Source organism: Callospermophilus lateralis, chromosome 2 (assembly GCF_048772815.1).
Source record: "Callospermophilus lateralis isolate mCalLat2 chromosome 2, mCalLat2.hap1, whole genome shotgun sequence".
Taxonomy (NCBI): domain Eukaryota; kingdom Metazoa; phylum Chordata; class Mammalia; order Rodentia; family Sciuridae; genus Callospermophilus; species Callospermophilus lateralis.
The window spans coordinates 173,283,777-173,304,665 of record NC_135306.1 but is presented as its reverse complement, the minus strand read 5'-3'; the positions used below and the strand labels follow the sequence as shown (position 1 = coordinate 173,304,665).

The 20,889-nt window shown below is 32.0% G+C and overlaps 1 protein-coding gene across 2 annotated transcripts in view; it reads right to left on the bottom strand.

The window, feature by feature from the left end:
- The window catches only part of Luzp2 (leucine zipper protein 2), a 477,784-nt gene that overhangs the window by 103,690 nt on the left and 353,205 nt on the right, over positions 1-20,889 (bottom strand). The window lies entirely within an intron of this gene.

The window sequence follows — 20,889 nt, the reverse complement described above, 5'->3', positions numbered from 1 at the left end:
CATACACTCTGATATGAATGAACCTTGAATACAACGGGGTGAGCCACAGAATCCAGTAACAAAATAGCAAATGATGTCTGGTTATAACTATGTGAAATATTAAAAGCATAAAAATTCACAGAGAAAAATTAAACTAGATGACCTAGAACTTGTGGAGAAAAGAAATGGGCAGTTACTGCGAGTGGACATGGGTCTTTTTTTACAGAAGTGAAAATATTCTAATATTTGATTCTGGTGATGGTTGTACACATCTGTGAATATGGTACAAACACTAAATTTTTGCAATTAAAGTGAGTGGATTGAATATTCTATAAATCATATCTCAATACAATTACCTCCAAAATTAGCAAGAAATTTCCAAGAACAGAAAATCAAGAAAGATGTGTCAGGAAAAGAAACAAACATTAGGGCAGAGAGCATAGAAGTAGAAAATATGAGAATTTCAAGACTCTTATTGCCCAATGTTTCATGTTGATGGGACTAAAGAAACTACTCAAGATCGCTCCTACAGAAGCTTGGAAACTATACTAATGAGGATGAAATAATTCCCATAAGACTTGGATGAATAATGGTAAAATTAGTAGCAAAAAAATGGGCAAATTTGAAATTTGTTAAACAGACAACCCTTTCTTGCCACAATGTGTATGACCATTGAGTAGAAAAGAAGATGGAAGTCAAATAGCCCTGCCTTCAGGAATGGTAAATAGATCCTAGCCTTTGGGATAGGTAAATGAGTCTGAAATAACACAATAAATGTGAGGATGTAGAAAAATATTTCAAGGGAAGATCATAACTTTTCTGTGTGGTTATAAATAAGTGCACCTCAAGCTGGAAACATCTTACTGTATTTTATTGTAGGTTTCTGAGTTCCAGAAAAAGTAAGATCATCTGCCTCATTCCCCTGGCTTTCCCATTATGAAAACAGCAGGGAGGAGTGGGAAAAAGATGTGGAAAGCATGCATTTTGACATCCAATTATATTTTTAATCACTAGAACTGGCAAATAGGACTTTATTCAGGGATGTGTGCTTCTTGCCAGTGGCATCTGGCAATTAATACTGAAATGTGGTTTCCAACTTGCAAAGAATTTAGAATTTCACTGAATAGATTTAAAGTTAATTGGCCTTCACTAACTGTTTTCTACTGCATTGTACTCAAAATCAAAATTATGTATAAATGTAGATGTGAACATATAATCTGCACTGAAAATGAATCTATCTGGTTCTATCTTCTGTTAAATTCAGAAAACCTATAAAAAGTAGTAAAGTTTGAAGCTTTTATCATGGAATACAAGGCATTCCAACGTGAGGCTGAGGCACATCCTTCAGCTCTGACTCCAGGACTCAGCCTCTGCCAGATCACCACTGGCTCTTTTCACTATTTGCCAAATTGAAACACCCTATGCTGTCTCATGCCTTGGGCTGTTGAACATGTTACTCCAACTGCCCCCAAAGAGCCTTCACCAGTTCTTATACCCAGATAACTACTGTTGTTTTCAAACTGAGTTCAAACCTCAGATTTTCTTCAAAATGTTCCAACCCTAACATGTTCCAAATCATGCAGATAACCCCAAAGTGACATTAGGTTTTTATGCTTGTGCTAAAGTAGACTCTGCCAATTCTTTCACATTGTTGTCTGCATATTGTGTGTGTAAACAAGTAAATAACTTATGTGTTATGTATACATGTATATTTAGGTATGAAAAAGTAAAATGCATATATTTATCATTTCAATTTAATTGAAATTCACATAATATAATATTTCTGAACATGGGGTCCTACAACTCAGTACCTTAATCTTTCAGAATCATAATTGCCTCATCTGAATTCTGGGTTTGGTGATATTGTGACTGACTTAAGGCAGTGTTTCTGAAAGCCATCTACACATTATAATAAACTGAGAAGCTTTGTGTGTTTGGACTTTCCACAGGCATTTTTTATGTAATTTTCCTAGTGTGTTGCCTGGGTTTTAGAAATTCTGAAAAATCTCCAGATGGTAATTACATTCAGACATGTTTAGTTAAACTGTTATTTTAAGTATTAAAGGTGATTATGAGTTAGTAGCTTATGTCCTGCCAGTAGCTGACAATTAAAATGATAATTGCTATTATTTTTTGTGGACTTTAAAAAAGCAGAAATCATACTCTTCTTATTTTTATCTGTGGTGCATAGATGATAGACATGATACAGGAAGAGTGGCAGTCAATAAATGTTTTATTGGTAAAATAAATTAGAATAAATCAATGGTAGATTAACATAATCCACAGTGACAGCTCAGTGTCCTATAGGAAAAGGTAACTGACACATAACTACAGAACACATCAAGCGATACTGAGCTCAGAGTTCTATGATAGTAGAGAATTCATTGGGGGAAATGTATTTTCCTTGCCTAAAGTAAGGATTCAACAAAGAAAATTAAGTGGAAAGAATGATAATAAAAGGGTTAATACTTACAAATTATCTGATTCTCTGTTAGGCATTGCATAAAACTATTAAATAGCTGAATTTTACAAATGACACTAAGAGTCATAATCTATTTTCTCAAAATTACTCTAGTCACTGACAAAACCAAAATGGATTACTAAGTTTTTTACAATTCTGATTCAGAATACTTAAATCTGCTGAAACACATGGAGGAAGATTTAGTACAAAACTCTAACCAGAAGAAGGATATGTAGAATATTTATGCATGTATCCATGACTTTAGTGGATAAAAAAAAAAATAGGACTATTCAAAATGTTTTTATATACATCTGTTAGTCTATCATCAGCTTAATTACAACTATGTGATTATGAACCTGCCACAATTGGATATTGATAAAGAAAACAACTCCTCAAAGGTTAACTCATAAAACACAAAACCTAAATTCAAGTGGATCTTGTATATAAACACAAGAATCAAACACTATAAAATACCTAAAAGAAAATGTAGATACAAACTGGTGTGGCCTTAGGTAAGACAAAGATTTCTTAGATACTACAGAAGCTCTAACATCAAAGACACATAACTTGACTTTATCAAACAGAAAGACATTTATTTTGCTTCAAAAGTCATACTTAAGAAAATGAAAGTCAAGACACATACTGGGAAAAAAGCATTTGGAAATTATGTATGTATTTGACAGTGACCTTGTATCTAGAATTTTTGAACAACTATTACAACTTTATTTTATGAGAAAATACAGTGATACAAAAATGAAATCTTAAAAAAGATCAAAAAATTGAGAAGACACTTGACTAAGAAAGATATATAGTAGGGCATGGTGTACAGTCCTGTAATCCCAGTGGCTATGCAGGCTGAGACAGGAGGATTCCAAGTTCAAAGCCAGCCTTAGCAACTAGTGAGGCACTAAGCAACTCAGTGAGATCCTGTCTCTAAATACAATACAAAATAGGGCTGGGGATGTAGATTAGAGGCTGAGTGCCCCTGAGTTCAATTCCCATCACCTCCATGGGAATAAAAAAAAGAGAGATATACAAATGAAAACTAAGCATATAAAAAAGTGTTCCGCATCATTTATCTTAGGAAAATATAAATTACAATTATATGCCCATCACCAGACATGTATTAGAAAGGCCAGAATTTGAGATTGATTAGTCCAAGAGTCTAAGTTATCAGTAAGAAAATAGTGCTTTGATGTCTCTTATACACTGTGGGAATGTAATGATACATCTAATTAGGAAACAATTTGTTAGATTCTTGTAAAATTAGGCATCATATGACCTAACTGTTCTACTCCAGGGTTACTCCCCCAGGAAAAAAAAAAAAATGTATGGCCATCCAAACTCTGAGTGTTCAAAATAGCATCACTCATAACACATCAAACTGGAAACTACTAAAATATAAATTAGCTGGTAAATAGAAAAAACATTGCAGTGTATCCATCTATGGAAATTAAATTAGCATTAAATAGGAACAACATGGGGCAAGGGAACGATATATGCAACAGTAAGAATGAACAAAGAAGCATTACACTAAGGCACTATACTCCTATGACATTCTGTAAACATTCTATAAAATACAAAACTACACAGACTGAAAGCAGGGCCTGCCTAGACAGAGGAGAGGGGGACCAACTGCCAAGGGATTAAAGTATTTTTTTTAATGACAACGCTATAGGTCATGGTTATGCTGACAATAACACACTGTATATATGTGTTTAAAAATTAATGAGTTGTTCAACTAAAATGATGCATTTAACTGAATGCAAATCATATCACAAAAGAGCTTATTTTAATATATGTATATTCAATATATAAGAAATTTTTATTCTGACGGGGATGCAGGATATGTGGGAACTTAGAATATGGAATGTGGAGTAGAAATTATATTGTGCTAGACAATAGGACACTATCCAATGTTTTCATTTACGTCCATGGACTTTATATTCCCTATAGAAGGTAGTATATTTAAATCATGTTTTAATACATGGACTGCATGTAAAATAGTGTCTGAAATATTGGAGTTTCTTCAGAAGCATTGGTTTAATAGATTAATTTCTTCTTGGTCCAGCTGATGAATTCTAATTTACAGACTAGTGTTTCTTTTTCATACTTGTTCATTTAGTGTTTGTGATTCATATATTTGTCTCTAAACAAAGAGAATAAGAGCTAAGCATTCTAAATAAAGAATAATGGCATAAATTGTTTTAAATTGCCCATCAAAATACTATCATTGATTCAGAATATCATAATTAGTTTCAACAGATTAAACCCAACTCTGATATTCAGTAAAGCTCATTAATGGTGTGAAGTATCAAACATTGACAGCCAAGATGTTGAGAGGATGTAGCACCTTCGTATACAGACAGAGAATAAACAAACTTTCCACATTTCCCTTGAGATAGCAAGAGGACTCTGATTGCTATATCCAGTGTTATTCCCTATGGATTCTTTTTCTGTCCTTTCTATTTAATAGAATAGTAACTCTCACTCCAACCCCAGAGAGACCTAAGAGCATCATGAACATGGGAAAGCATGTGTATCTGTTCTTTTCTGCACAACTTGAACAAAATAAAACAAAAAATCCAGCAGAGTTGATATAAGCAACTAGCATTTTCAGAGTTCCTGTCAGGTTGCTGGCTCACATAACCTATTCTCTACATACATGCTTGTGTAGTATAATGGTGCTATACATTTTTCATCTGGGAAATGGCTCAGAGGTTATGCAACTCACTCAAAAGTAGAAACAGCCCGGATTGAACCTAAGTTCCTGTTGAACCACAAATACTTAGTTTGTGGTATTATGATAAAAAGTAAAATTCCCCTTTTTTATGCAAAAATTACTAATACTGTTTAGTGAATATATGCCAGACAGGATTACATGCTGATAATTTACTTATATTAATTCATTGAATTCTCAAAATAACTATATGATTTGAAAGCTATCATTAAAATCAGTTTATAGATGAGAAAATAAAGGAGACAAAGTTTACTCATCTTGTTCAAATCTGTATTGTAAGTGACAAAGACAGTATTAAATCTAGAAAGCCTGGGTCCATAATCTCTGCATTTAAATTCTGCACTGTCTTGCCTCTTATATGGGTTGAAGACAGTAATACCAACCCCAGTTGTGGGTAAAATGCAGTCTTAATAAATGCTTGAAACAAGTAAAACCAATCCAGCAGCTCCCATGTTCTTCCCGTTACACAGAATATTTGGGTTCACTTCTCCTTTCACAGTCAAGTAATTAACATTAAATGAGATGTATTATATTTAATTAATTAGCAAGAAAGTCTTCATTCTCATTAAATTGCAAATTAGAGAGAAATATAAAAATATTAGATTATGGTATGCTTTTTAACTCCATTTTCTTTTATTCCATAGACCTCCTTTCCCCTCTCACTTTGTCTTATGTTAAAGTCAAAAGACATTTAAGTTAGCACATTCATCATATCAAACATTTTTCATTTCTTTTGTGTTGTGAGCAGTCAAAATTATCTTGTTTATGTATTTTGAAATATACAATGAATTATCACAAACTATAATAACCCTGTCATGCCTTTTAGAAATCTGGAACTTAATCCTCAAACCTAACACTACTTTTTTTTTAATCCATCAACCAAACATTTTCTATCCTCTCATTCATCCTACTTTTCCCCAAAACTAGAAACCACTATTGTAAGCTTTGTCTACGAGATCACCTTTTATTAGTTTCCACATATAAGTGAGATTGTATGGCATGTCTGTCTTTCTATGCTTGGCTTATGTCACTTTACAAAATATCATTTAGGCTAATCCATGTTGCCACGAATTTCTGAAACAACAGGATTTCATTCTTTTTTTTTTTTTTTTTGAATGGTATTCTATTGTGTATGTACATCTCATTTTGTTCATTCATTCTCCACTGACAAACACCTAAGTTATTCCAAATCTTGTCTCTTGTAAATCATACTACAATATACATGCGCATAAGATGTCTCCTCACATGGTGATCTCTTATCCTTTAGATATATGCCCAGAAGTGGAATTGCTGAGTCATAGATTAGTTCTACTTTTAGTTTTTTGAGGCAGCTATATATAGTTTTCCACAATTATATACAAGAATTTTTCTATCTCAACATTCCTGCTAGTCTTTGATTTTTTTTTTTTCTTTTTGATGATCTATACTCTGAGGAGGTATACAATGCCTACAAGGTCTAATCCACCACTCTTCCAATAAGCTACTCCCAAGATAGAAATAATTGTTGTCTCTTGATTTGAACATTGTATATTTTATACTTGTTGAAAGATCACACCACAATTTATGAATCTGTACAATTACTATACGCTAATAATAAATAACATAAATTAAAAGTAAAATATCACAAAAATTTCAAAAAAGGTAGTAACAATTAAAAGAAGAAAAAGAAAGAAAAAAAAGTGGAAGTAGAACCAATGAGCCTGTTGATCAGTCAGAAGCACCTATTCATGGCTATATTGTTGCTGGTCTCAAGAACTGAAAATCCAAGCCAAGCCCAGGACCCATGAGAACAGAAAGGCAAGTCAGAGAGGGAGGTTGATTACAAGATGCAGGGCAGCAAAAGCTGGAGACTTTTTCCCACCAGAAAAGGAAAGCACTATATATAAAATCTTTTCACTTTTCTCTGAAGTTTAATAGTATCACCATCAGTGTCTCTCATGATTTGTCTCCAACTTATCTTCTCAATCTCTTCCCTTGCCTTTCTCCACATGTGACATTCATTTGCATTAGTTCCTGTGACAATTTACTAGTGGTCCATCTTCAAAACACCCTCAATATAGACAGCATTCCTTACTTAATCACTCATTCTTTTCTTTCTTCTTTCCTTCTTTCTCTATAGATAATACTGATTACCTAGCAAGTTTGTGCAATGCCTACAAGGTCTAATCCACCATTTTTCCAATAAGCTACTCCCAAGGTCGTAATAATTTCACTGATTTTTTTTTTTTTTTTTACCATTTCTCTGGGGTCCCTTTCCCAAAGATTGGTAGATAAAATGTTTATAAAACACAGAGCATGATTTATTAAAAGAGTTTGCAAACTAAACTACCTCTCTCACTAGACTGAGGGCATGACAATTTTTTATGCAACTTCATTTTCCTATGCCAATTCAAAATGTCACTTGAATTAAGTGAGAAAAAAAAGATATTAATAATAAAGGCGAACACAGTCATGAATCCCATAATGATAATTTGGTCAGTGATGAACTACATTTATCACAGTGATCCCATAAGATTATAGTGGAGCTTATAATTTATCCTGGCACCTATTGATTTCAGATCTGTCTTAATGTCACAACACAGTGCATTATCCACATGCTTGTGTTGATGCTGGTGAAAAGAACATTGTGTTGCCAGTAGTATAAAATAAAGCACATGCAACTGTATGGTAAATAATACATAATCATAATAAATATGTTACTGGATTATGTATTTACTACATTATACTTTTTACCATTATTTTAGACTGTCTTCCTTCTACTTATAAAATAAATGTTCGCTATACACAGTATGTTGTGTTACATTGGCAACAGCTCCATACATAACATGTTTATTTAATTAAACCCTGGTTTTTACACAATGATGAAATCATCCAACCATGCATTTCTTGGAATGCATCCTCTTTGTTACTTTGTGTCTGTACCATCATTCAGAAATTAACATAAAACAAATCACTAGAAATGGCTAAAATGGATTTTAAATCACTGGATTTCTAAAGGTTATTCTTTCAAACACAAATGTCCAGAGAATTTTTAAGTTAAGAAAAAGAAGAAGAGGAAAACAGCCCTGTCAAAACCCTGGTTAGTTAAGTGGGTAAGGCCTTGCAATTTTAGAGTGTGGCCCATAGAAGCATCAGAGTCAGTGGAGTGTTTGGGCTTGTTTGAAGTGCACAATCCCATCCCCTCTCCCAGAACGACAAAACTATAATTTCCTTTTAACATGATACACAGGTGTTTCTCACTCGTTACAATTTGTGAAGTACCAGCAGAGCATCTTCTTTCAGTTTGGCTCAAGCTGAGTTTTGTTATCAAAACAGGTAGAATCGAACAGGCAATCTATAAGACTACTTAATTGCTACTGAATTCTTGTGTACTAAAATAACATTAAAATCCAAGCACAATGCAAATAAAAGTGTTCAAAGAAGTGAAGATATCAATATGAGATCACTATTCTTTCCAATAAATCTAAAGTAAACCAATGTAAACACAAAGATGAGGTAGTGGTATTACATTGAGTTAACATAGTTTCTGATTCATTTTTTTAAAAAAATCCATAGAGCTATTTTCAATAATATTATTTAGAAGACTTTAAAGATGTTAATGAATACATTATGAACATATCAACATATCAAATATGTCCAAAATGAAGCCTAGGATTTTGTTGAATAATTGTAGTAAATTTCTTTATTTATTAAAAACTGCAAAGAATTTCTATTATATCCACAAACAAGTTGAAGGTAGTTGTAAAGGAGAATACAATCTTTCAAACCTCTGTCTCCAGACAATGGTCAACTGCAATTGTATTTAGCAATTATACTTCTATTTTGTTCTTTACATTATTTCTTTTCTTTAACTCATGTAAAAACTTTACTAGAAAAAATCTTTAGATCCTAATATTTCATGTCTGAGTAGATATTGGTCTTTATTCCTTGATAGCTACATAAGTATCATAAACATGAACAGCTTTCTCACCAGAATGTTCCTGAGATTCTTCTGCTCTTATTTATAATTAAGTAAAACAAATATATATATATATATATATATATATATATATATATATATATATATACCTAAATTGAAGGAAATGATCTGCTTTTCTTTTGACTTTCAAGAATATTTCATATCTTAAAGGGAAAAAAGTGATGTGGACTGTAATTATGTGTCCCAGATATGGCTAAGTATGAGAATCTGAGTAAATGAAGCTAAAAGTAAAAATTCTTTGGACTGCAAAAAGAATGAACTGTTAATTTCTTGAAAAATAAATTTTCCTCAACAACAGAACAAAATACACAATTCACTGATTATAAAGCATATATAAAATATTTTAAAGGTACATTTGCATGTACAATTTCATTTGATTTTGAGGTATGAATTCTGATCTTATTCATATTTCACTCACCAAGGAACTGGTATTCAAATGTCTTTAAGTATAGTTTCTAGATTTGTAAAAAATTAGTAGAGACCTCAGATCCTCTCACTTCAAACGTGTACCCTTTGTACCACATGAAGCTAAATTTGCTAAACAACAAGAAATATACAAAACTTTCCGTGATGATGCCCAGGCTTACTATAAGTAAGAAATTAGGTACATAGATTAGTCAAAGTTTGTAAAACAATCTTTTTTTAGAAGCAATTTTTGTTGCTCCTTTAAGGGTAAAATGCAAAAATTTGAGCACTCATATTTTGTGCTTTTTAATTATACAGAGTGAACAGTGTTTTTTGTTTTGTTTTGTTTTGTATTTGTGTTGTTTCAGGAAGCACCAAATGAACATAACCATCTAACAAAAATCTGGACACAGAATTCTCATAATATGTATAATACATCCCATATAGATCTTTTCCACCTCGAGGGATTTTACACTTCTGTTTTTTCTGGAAGAGAAGTGGCAAGGGTTGGGGGAGGATGGGAAGATATACTGGTTATGAGAGAAACAAGAGTAGAAATTATTCAATTGAAATGAAAATTTTAAGATAATTTAAAATATAGTGAACTTGACTATAATATTTGGCTTCTGGCTATGTGGGTTCAGAGCTCTGAAACGACATTCATTGCCTACAAAAGTTCTGCATTGGACCTTACCTTCTGAGTTTATTCCATGGTTTGTAGGGAATTAAGCTCTATTCTTGCTTAAAACTACTATGGTTCCTGGGACTGAAAACCTATTACAAACTGAACTTAAATTCTTCTAAGGAAAGAGAGTAGATAGAATATAAAGGAAAGACAGAGACAAGGAATAAAGAAGCAACAAAAACAAATAAATATGGGAAAACACACTTGATAGACAGGAGCCTGGCATCTCTGTTGGAACCAGGGAGGAATATAAGTCATCTCTCACTGAGAATGACAAGGGGTTCTTAACACAGACAGGATTTTGTAAATGGGTAAAAACACCTTTTGCCTTAGAGTGTTCTGAACCTTCAAAACTAACATTTATAATCACAAACAATCCTGTTGGGGAGATTGTCCTATATCTTGTAGGAGACTGGATCAGAAGCTGTTTTCAGGACCACCCCAAGGTAATGTCCTCATGAAGCTGATGTGACTTGCTTCTTCAATGGGGGTTTATTATGTCCCAGTGACCAGGATAGTTGTCAAGATACTTGAATATTTCTTTAAAAAGATAAATCCAGGTAAGATGACTTAACTGGTGATGTTCACAGGTCAAAGTCTCCCAGTGTGTAGTGCTTAGGGATTCTGCTTCTGCCTCTATAAGCTCTAAATTTTTTTTCACAAACTACAATATTTATATAGGTGATCTCCATCTCCTTTTTAAATTACTGTAAACTGTATCTGCTGCACTGCTTTCTTTGCAATTACCTCCAGAGGTAATTGGCTCCTTCTTTTTTATTATGTGTAGGTTAACAAACACCCTTGAAAGTAAGTAACAATAATGCAATGAGGTGAAATCAATCAAGTAAGTCACAAATATACTTTTGAAATGTTTCCTATGGGGACAGAAAGATAATGTCTAAATGCACTACTATAAGAAGTATTCAAAAGAGAATAATAATAACTTGCTCTTGTCTTCTGAAATTACTTGGCTTCACTACTAGGATAAAGGATACAGAAAACAGGTATGTTAAAAATTTATAATGAGTAAAATTACTGATTGTTTACCATTCTTTCTTTTTGTGGTTTGGGTCATAATAAAGTTTACATTTAGAATAGAGATGCACTATAATTGTTTTGTATTTTAATTAGAGATGAGAATTATTTGATGATGTAGAATTGTCCCTGTGCAGTAGTTTCAGAGTGCTCGAATTTAATTCTGAATTTAATTTCAGAATTCAGTGTAAACTTCTAGTCAGAGTACATTTGAACATTCCATGTGCTCAGAAGAATATCATATTGTTTCATATTGAAAAATATTTTAATATATTTGTAAGAAGGAAACAGGCAATAAAAAAAATCATTAAATTGACTATTGCTATGCCTATAGCTGATCCAGTAATATTTGAGACAGTTTCATGAGGAACTGGTTTCCACAAAGATCATGTGATGGCACCCCTGCTCTATATATACTCCAAGCAATCAAATGTGCAAAGTCATGGTTGAAGAATGGTTGAAGACCATTCTCAGTGGGAATACAGCATGTTAAGCCAAGACACAGGCCACTAGAGGGACAGGACCAGAACATATACGGAAGATCCACAATTCAGTGCTCAGTCCACCCCCTCAGACCAAAGAGGAATGTTCTATGACTGGCCTAAAATTAGTTGTTATCAATTTGCTTTTAAGTACAAGCACTCACAAGTATTCTGAGTTTTGCATTCTATTCTGACATTCTTTGCTGAGAGCCACAGCCAAGTCGGAGGCATGGCATTTGTGCCAGAAGGGAGTGGTTGAGAGGTGACCCCAGGGAGCCATTGAGATGATGATGGTTATGTTAAGCTGTGTATTCAATTGTATATTAGACCCCTTCTGTTGGAGTGCTACTTTGGAGTTCTTGCAGGGATTCCTGGAGAGTTCTGCATTGGTTGGGGAAGTGCTGGAGGAGGGATTTCGGGTTGGTGGTTCATGGAAGGGCCACATGGCAGGTGTGGGGTGGGTGCGGTTCGGATAATAAAGGAGTTCCTGTTTTGAACCTATGTGTGCCTCCTGGAGGCTCGGTTATTTTGTGCCCTGCCAGACTGCGGCAATTCTTTAGTTTATATTCCACTTTTCTATCAAGTCTTTTGAAAATATAGCAAATATAGTTTACTATAGTGTTAGAAAAGTAGTGAGTGAATATTGAAAACAGCTTTCAGAGACTACTAAGCAAAATATTACTAATTCACTCAAAGGAGGAAATGGATGTCATCTTGAATACTGACTCTAAATGTCTTTTAAAAAACTGTTTCAAATCTTAGAATGAGAATTTGAAGTTAAATCCAAACTTGGTAGGAAAAATATACTTGACCCTTTAGCAAGGTTTGGAACAGGTACAGGGAAGGACATGAAGAACACACAGATGTATTTATATTTTCAAATGGATCTACAAGTTCTGCCACTCCATTTTTAATGTTTTGTTCTATTCTGTGACATACCTTTTTTTAAATCCTGGATTAGTTTAAAATGTGGTTTATAACAACCCAATTTAAAATATGAAAGGTTAAAATTTATATACATTTTAATGGAACTGTGGATCAAACCTAGAACCTGGAGTATGCTAGACTACATAGATTATTTAAAGTTGTAAATGTTTTCTTTAAATTATTACTAATACTACCACAAGCTTGGCATATATATATATATTATAAAACTATGTGTGTATGTATTTGTGTGTGTATGTATATGTGTGTGTATATATATGTGTGTATATATGTATATATACACAGTCTCAAAAGAGACTTCCACAGAATTTGTCAAATTGTATATAAGTAAGTTTAAATATCTGGACTTGGTTTCTTCAACCAAAATTTCTTTTAAAATGTTACACTAAACTTTATAATAAAATTGATTCTTAGTCTTTGAAAATTCCCATAGCTTATGGAGAAACAAATTCAGTATTCATTTAATTTTAGCTTTCCATGACTTCTAATAAGAAATAAGTGTGACCTTTTAAAAATTTCATCTCTATTACAGTTTTAGTGAGTAATTAAAAATAAGTGAGGCTTTTGTACTTTAACCATGGAAGTAATAAGGCTGAAAACCTGGGTTGACTCTGGCAGTGAACTCTTTCATGATTCTTACCCACAGAATATGCTCTTAACATTCTCTAAGACTATTAACAGTGGATCACAAAAACAAGGAGTCTTAGAAAAGACACCTCTATTCCAAGCAATTGTCAATTCTAAACTGAAGGCATCATATTTTTATACTGAAGACACTTAGTTTTAATAAAGTACAGTGAGTTTTAGTTACCAACTAAATTATTTTCTTTCATGTTACCAAACTTGTAATTCTAGCTATTCATGTCTGACCTTTAGACTTAGAGTGCATTAAAAAATATTCTTAAAAATACATAATATATAAATCATCTTAAGATACAAAGTTGAAATATCACTTGGCATCAAATGACATTGAGAAAGACAAAACCCTTCCACTCAGTTGCCCCATAATTTCAGGTGGCTATTATAACTGCTCTCGGTGTTGATTCTCTGATCCATCATAAAGAAGATCAAGTTGACTATCCAACAGATCATAGAACTATTTTGAGGCTCAAATGAATGTGTTCTGAAAACCTTAAAGCTTGTGGATTCATGCAAGAAAGTAAAACAATAAAACAAGTAACCACTCAAACCTCTTTTACAAGGTGCCTACAATTTAGAACCTTACTTCATTTAAGTGGTGATAATTTGACAAGTAACAATGAATGGCACTGAAAATTCTTCAGCTCATTTATAAATTTGGTTTAATATATGGATGGAATAAGTATAAATTAATGAGAGACAGATGCACTAAAATTGCAAAAGAATTTAAAAATTCAGGTACAATAGTTTCAGAAAATCCATTTTAAATAACTGGAATGATGATATACTTTTGACACTCACTGGTATCCAGTCTTGGAATCAATGTGGAACATTCTCTGGAAATAGCTGACAGTGGGGCTATGAAATTTAATATGTCTAGTTTTCAGAGGAAATAGCAATGATGACACATGCAATTTTGATATCTGAGTTTCTGAAGGAATGGATCTCTTCTATAGTTATAGATTTTAGAATAAATAGCATTTGATTTGATTACATAAGCATATATTATAGGAACAGCTACCACAGTAAAACTATAAAAACCCTGCCAAATACACTAGATATATTTATCCCAACAAGTTATTTTTCATAAAATATAAATAAATAAATAAATACAAGGTGATGGTTTCTATTACTTAATAAAGTTGTTTTACTCGTAAATATTTTGGTGGTTATGAGTATGGATCAAACTTCTATAGGTCACAATTCTTTGTGTAATGGAATGCAAAACTCTTCCTCTCTCTCTCATAGGAGTTGTGGTAAGGATTAGATGAAATAATATACATCATAGAACAGGATAAATTATAAAATGTGAATCAAAAAATGCTACCTCAAAGAATGACATTTTGGCTTGCTGAGTACTTTGAAGTGAAAGGCTTTGGAAGAGACTCACAAGTTCTCTCTCTGAACTGTCTGCCCACTTCTCTTCTGCAAGGTGAGTCATAGAAACCAGAACCTTTGGTCCCCAAAGATATCCATAACACTTAGAAATGACACTCTAACCTTCCTCTGCCTTTCTTTGGAAGAGCTGCTTATAAAGAAATTCTCTGACCTACTTTTCCTAATAGTAGGTTGTAAGAGTCTCATACCAGAGGAATCTGACCTCATCCTGAGGAGCAGGGGATGCTATGCAGAAAGACCAAGGAAAATATGAACAGAGAGACATTTCTGGGTATCCACCCCTGCAGTCGATAGCTACTACATCATACTTTCTTGTCCAATCACATTTGTACTTGGTTCACCATTCTTCACCAAATATAAGCAAAAACAAACAAACAAACAAATAAACAAACAAAAAACAGTTTTCGCAATGTCTTTGGTCTTCATTTTGGAAAGATCCTGTGTCATGTAATAGTTTGATTAAATATATTTTTATGCTTTTCTCTTGTTTACTTGCTTTTTATTATTCAATTTTAGCTATGATCCCCTTATGATGGAGAGGGAAAATATATATATATATATATATATATATATATATATATATATATATATATATTTATTTTTTTTTTGATGTATATATATATATGCATTTATAGAGGCAGAATGTATATATATACATTCTGCCTCTATAAATGCAATTGTACCTTACATTAAATTTCAATTAAATATATAAATTTCAATTTCAAATGCCTAGGAACACATCTATCATCAAAGTTTGTTCAATAAATAACAGGTATAATCACAAAATTATCATTGCATAGTACATTTAATATATAATTGTCTTTCTTTTAATTTTGTCTTGTTTTTGTTTTGTGAAACTAACAGAATGCATTGAAAATCCCCAAAAGTTGGAATATGGGGAGAAAGAATGATGATTTTGGCCAAAAAGGCTTTCCATCTGAAACCAAAAGTCAGAACATAGATAAAGAGTTCATAAGCCCCAGAAAAAAAAGAAAGAAGGGATGTTCAATATGAGTTGCAACTACATTAGAAAGAACAACAAAAATTTGGAGTGAAGAAAGTGGACAGAATAACCATGGTCAGCAAGCCATGAGTAAAAAATAAGGAAACATGATGGAGCAAACAGAGGAGCAGGGGAAGAATTCAATACAACCCCAGACTTTGCCTGATAGATTTGTTAATAAAACACTACTTTAATTACCTTGAGTAAATAATTTCTCAGGCCTTATTTAAAACACACAGAAACATACATTATGTATACAGTTCATGCATATGTACACACGAACACATATCCCATATCTCAGATATTTCTAAGTTGTCTGGAGGAGCAAATGGGATAATGCATAAAAGCACATAGCAAAATAGGAAATGCATAGGTATTGCTCAATATATGTCAGATTTTTATAATATTAGAAATTTTCTAGTTCTATTGATTCAAGATTATGCATGTAGATGAGACAAAACTTTGGGGACTTTTGAAATCATGTAATTTGGGCATGTTTAACACCTACATATCATTTATTATATTTATAATGCATAATACAAATATATACAGTATGTACAATAAATGTATTATAACAATATATAAATGTAATACAAAATATATAAATGTAATATTAAATGAAGTGATATTGCACTTCTAATTTTGTTTATGAATGTGTAATACATAATAAATGTATACAGAAATGTATATATAAATATATATGTATATGTAAATATATGTAAATAAACAAATAATATAATATATATATTATATATATTATATATATATAATATATATATATTTATAATATATATAAATGTAACATTAAATGAAGATTGATTGATATTATACTTCTTATTTTAAAAACCCAAATGGGAGCAGTCTGACATGTTGCACCAAACACTTGGCAATTGTGTAAAAATGTCAGTCCTCATAAAATGAAAATCATGGCCAAAATTTATGTTCGAAGACCTTCCCAGTCAGGCTGTATTTAATTATAAACTTATGGAAGATGAAATGAAATTCAGAGTTAATTTCCAAATATGTTCAAACATTTCTCCTTTTGAATATGTTGTCATAAATATTAGTTTATTATGCCTTTGTTCAACATAGTAGTTGATAGTTTAAATTTTTGTGACCAAAAATTTGTGAAAATTGACTCAATTTTACCAAAATAAGTTAAATAAAAATTAGAAACAGAAATCAAGTGACTAAAATTCTAAAGTGTATATTCAACTGCAGAATAATTTTACCAAAATAAGTTAAATAAAAATTAGAAACAGAAATCATGTGACTAAAATTCTAAAGTCTATATTCAACTGCAGAATTATGAATTGTATAACAAACTAAAACCATAACTTTCATTTTATAATCTCTCAAAACAATAGTTTGTTATTGCTGTATTGTATTTTTTAATTTTTATAATTACATACATACCTACTTATTTGGTTGTGTTTCATTAAAGAGAATGCCCAGGGGAAAAATAAGTCTTAAACTCAACTTCGTCTTATTGAACTGATAAAAATGAACTGATGAAAATGTAAATTGTTTTCATTTTCTTAAAAGTAACCAGTATAAGTTATTGATTAATCTTATTATTACAAATAATAAGGTTCTTATTAAAAATGACAAAATTAAAAGAAGAAGGCATTGTTATCACAATGTAAATTAAATTTTATCACTCATATACATATGTAAACACATATACACATTCATGCACATTTAAGGGAATGGTTAATTCACTTTGGCATATTCTTATAGAAGATTATTCATTTAAAACAAAAAGACCTCTTTATGTTTTAAAATTGTGTTTTACTTATAATTTTATATGTGTATCACATGGTTCTAATTATGCATTTTCAAAAAAACTAGATAAAAATATGACATATGTCAAAATATTGTTTGTGCTTGTTGTGAGTGATGGTATTTGAAGTATTTGCTTATAGCATTATATTTTGAAACTTCTCTTCAATGAGCAAATAACCCTCTTGAAAGTAAATATCTATAATATTTAATATCTAATATATATATATATCTAAATATATATATATATCCAGAAAATGGAGAAACGGAGCATAGATATTATAGAAATGTCTTCTGCAAATGTTATGATGAAGGATTCAAGGTAACTCAAGTATTAGCAATGAGTGAGTTGTCGCCTCCTTCTTCAGTAGAGAGTACTTTCTGTAGCTGGCCAACTTCCCAAAGCCAAAGACAGTTTCCAGGCTTTAATAAGGACGCTGAATTTATCATGGTGCCTTGGAATTGTCAGTACATACCATTGTTTTTAGCATTAAATAGCTCCATCAGCAAGTGCTGCTCCTTTAGTCTCTGCATTTATCAAAAAACATCAATTCAATCCAAAATTGAACAGAATCTATGGGGAAATCACTTGAAATAGAATCTTCAAGTTATCATCTCAGATATCAGCAAAGTATCATCAAAGAAAATTTGTAGACTAATTTTCAAAGGTACATGAGTGAATTTCTGTGGGAACCTACTGCTTAGTCCCACATACATGAGTTTCTGTGATCTAATTCCCTGACTTTTTATTATTTAGTGTTTTTTATTCAATAGTTAATAAACTAATTGATATTGCATTAAGCAAATCAGATAAGTTTGCTGTCCTCATGATAAGTGGATGTGTAATGCTCATTACAGCAGAAGCTAGTAGGTTGCTTCCTGCAGAAGCTGTGCATTGCCTCCTAATCAACAATTCCCTTCCTTTCATTTTATACCTAAAAGAAACATATTTCACAACAGAATCTGAAAATGTTAAGGTTTTATTTTTGCATAGATCAAGTTTATGGAGATCTCTCTAAAATTCATCTTCTTTATGAAAATAATAACCTTGAAAGACATGCACTACCCTTTTCTCCTCTCTGCACATTTGGATGAGGATACCTCTTACACATCGCCAGCAACCATCATGAAACAATGAGGAATCAGAGCTTAGAGCAAATCAAGTTGAGGGTGGTGATATGAAAAAGTGGAATAAAGACAAACTGCAGTCTTCTTGTCATTGTTAAGCTACTGAGAAAACTATAAATTTGTCATGCTTTCAGACTTTTTATTAGACTTTTCAAAAATCCTGCTATGAAATAGCTTTTGAGCAGGTTAACAGCTTTGTTTTCCAATAACACACAGTTCTCCCAATTTTGTATATTTGCATTGCTCCTAAAGTGGCACAAAATAACAAAGATTATAAATCATGTTTCAGTTTTCACACAGTTTTTTCAGCAAACTTTGATTTGAGTAACTTCTGAAAGTTGATCAATTACGAACTACATTCAACAGGCTTATAACAAAAAAGAAAATCACAGAACATTATAGGATATTCTTATTCTCTTCTCCCAACTCTTCCAAAACTCTTATTTTGAGAAATATAATTCAAAAGATTCAAAATTCTCATATGATCTATTATCTTTGCAAAAGTCTCTTAGCCTAACACCTACAGCTCATGAGTGCCAAGGAAACTAGATTTGTTTCAAAACACTTCTAACCTTGTACATTTAAACTAACTCACAGAGAATTTGATATTTCTTTGGAAATGATGACAAAACACATACACACACACACACACACACACACACACACAGAGTTTTGTTGTAAATTTAAACTTTTTTTTTTTTTTTTTAATTGAGCACAAAAGCTAAGTCCAGGCTGAATGGAAGAGTTAAGTTAACCTGAGCTCCACAGTCTCAGCATGAAAAATTAAAGGTAGAAAGCAAATACCCTGGCTTTCAAGTTCATCCTATCTATTTATCAAATAGGGTGCTGGGAGGTGAGGTTACTAAGTATCAATGGAATTAATTCACAATTTCCTTGGAGTACAAGGAAATACCTTGCTCTAAATAAAGCCAAAGAAGTGGCAGAAAGCATATATATATATATGCAAATGGCAATCTGTGCCCAGATTCATGTTTGCATGGGATAAGTATTTAATAAACATTGCTTGGCATAAGAAGAAAGTATTTCTATAACTCCAAATCCAAGAATAAAGGTACCAAAGTAGAAAGATGAGTCATTTCTCATTGTTCTCATTAAAGAAATTGCTAACTTTTTCAATTATTAAATAAAATAGGGAGTTATTCCTTTTTATTTTAAACCTAACTTTTGTAGTTTGAGATGATCATTGTGAACATTTGCTTAAAATATATTGCATATAAATTAATTTATACTTATTATAATAACAAATTATAATCATTACTCATAAATACCTAATGCTATATTACTCTCTTTCATTTGGCAAGGCAGACGTACAAACGCATATTTAAAATATCTGACTTCCATCACCCCTGCTCAAAGGGGAACAAGAAATTATCTGTATTCATTTTTCTTTGCTGTTATAACAAATTACCACAAACTTAGTGGCTTAAAATAACCCAAATTTGTTGTCCTATAAGTTTCAAGATCAGGATTCTGAAATGAATTTTTTGGAATAAAAGTCCAGTGTTAGTATGGTAGCTTCTTTCTGGAGGCTAGGGAGACTCTTTTTCCTTATCTTCACTTCTACTGCTTTTGTGAACAAATGTTTTCTTTACCTTTCTTGCCTCATTCTTATAAGAACCCATATTGTTAAATTACTGCTTAACTAGATAATAAAGATAATTTTTCATCTCAAGAATCTTAACTTGGGGCTGTGGTTGTGGCTCTATGGTAGAGCACTTACCTTGCATGTGTGAGGCATCGGGTTCCATTCTCAGCACCACATATAAACAAATATGTTTATATTTAAGTTTAAAATAAAATAAAGGTTCATCAACAACTAAAAACAAATATTTACGTTTTATATATAAAAGAAACTTAACTTAGTCACGCCAACAAAATGTCTTTTGCCTGTAAGAAAATACTCACCAATTCTGGGAATTAAGATTGGAATATCTCTGTGAGACCATTATCCACTCCACTGTATATATATAGGTTGTGTCGGATTCCTAGTTATTCATAGGATTTGACCAGGTAGTTTTGTAATGAGAGTATCAGTCCAAAACCAAGCAATCATAATGAAATATGAGGACTCTTAGTATCTTTAGGAACTTCTGAAAGTCAAGAGTCTAGGTCACTGGAAAACTTCTTTGGATTTTGCTTAATGTGTGCAAACTTGGCAAAAACAATATTTTCCCCATATTGAATTAAAGTAACTGGGATTGAAAAGG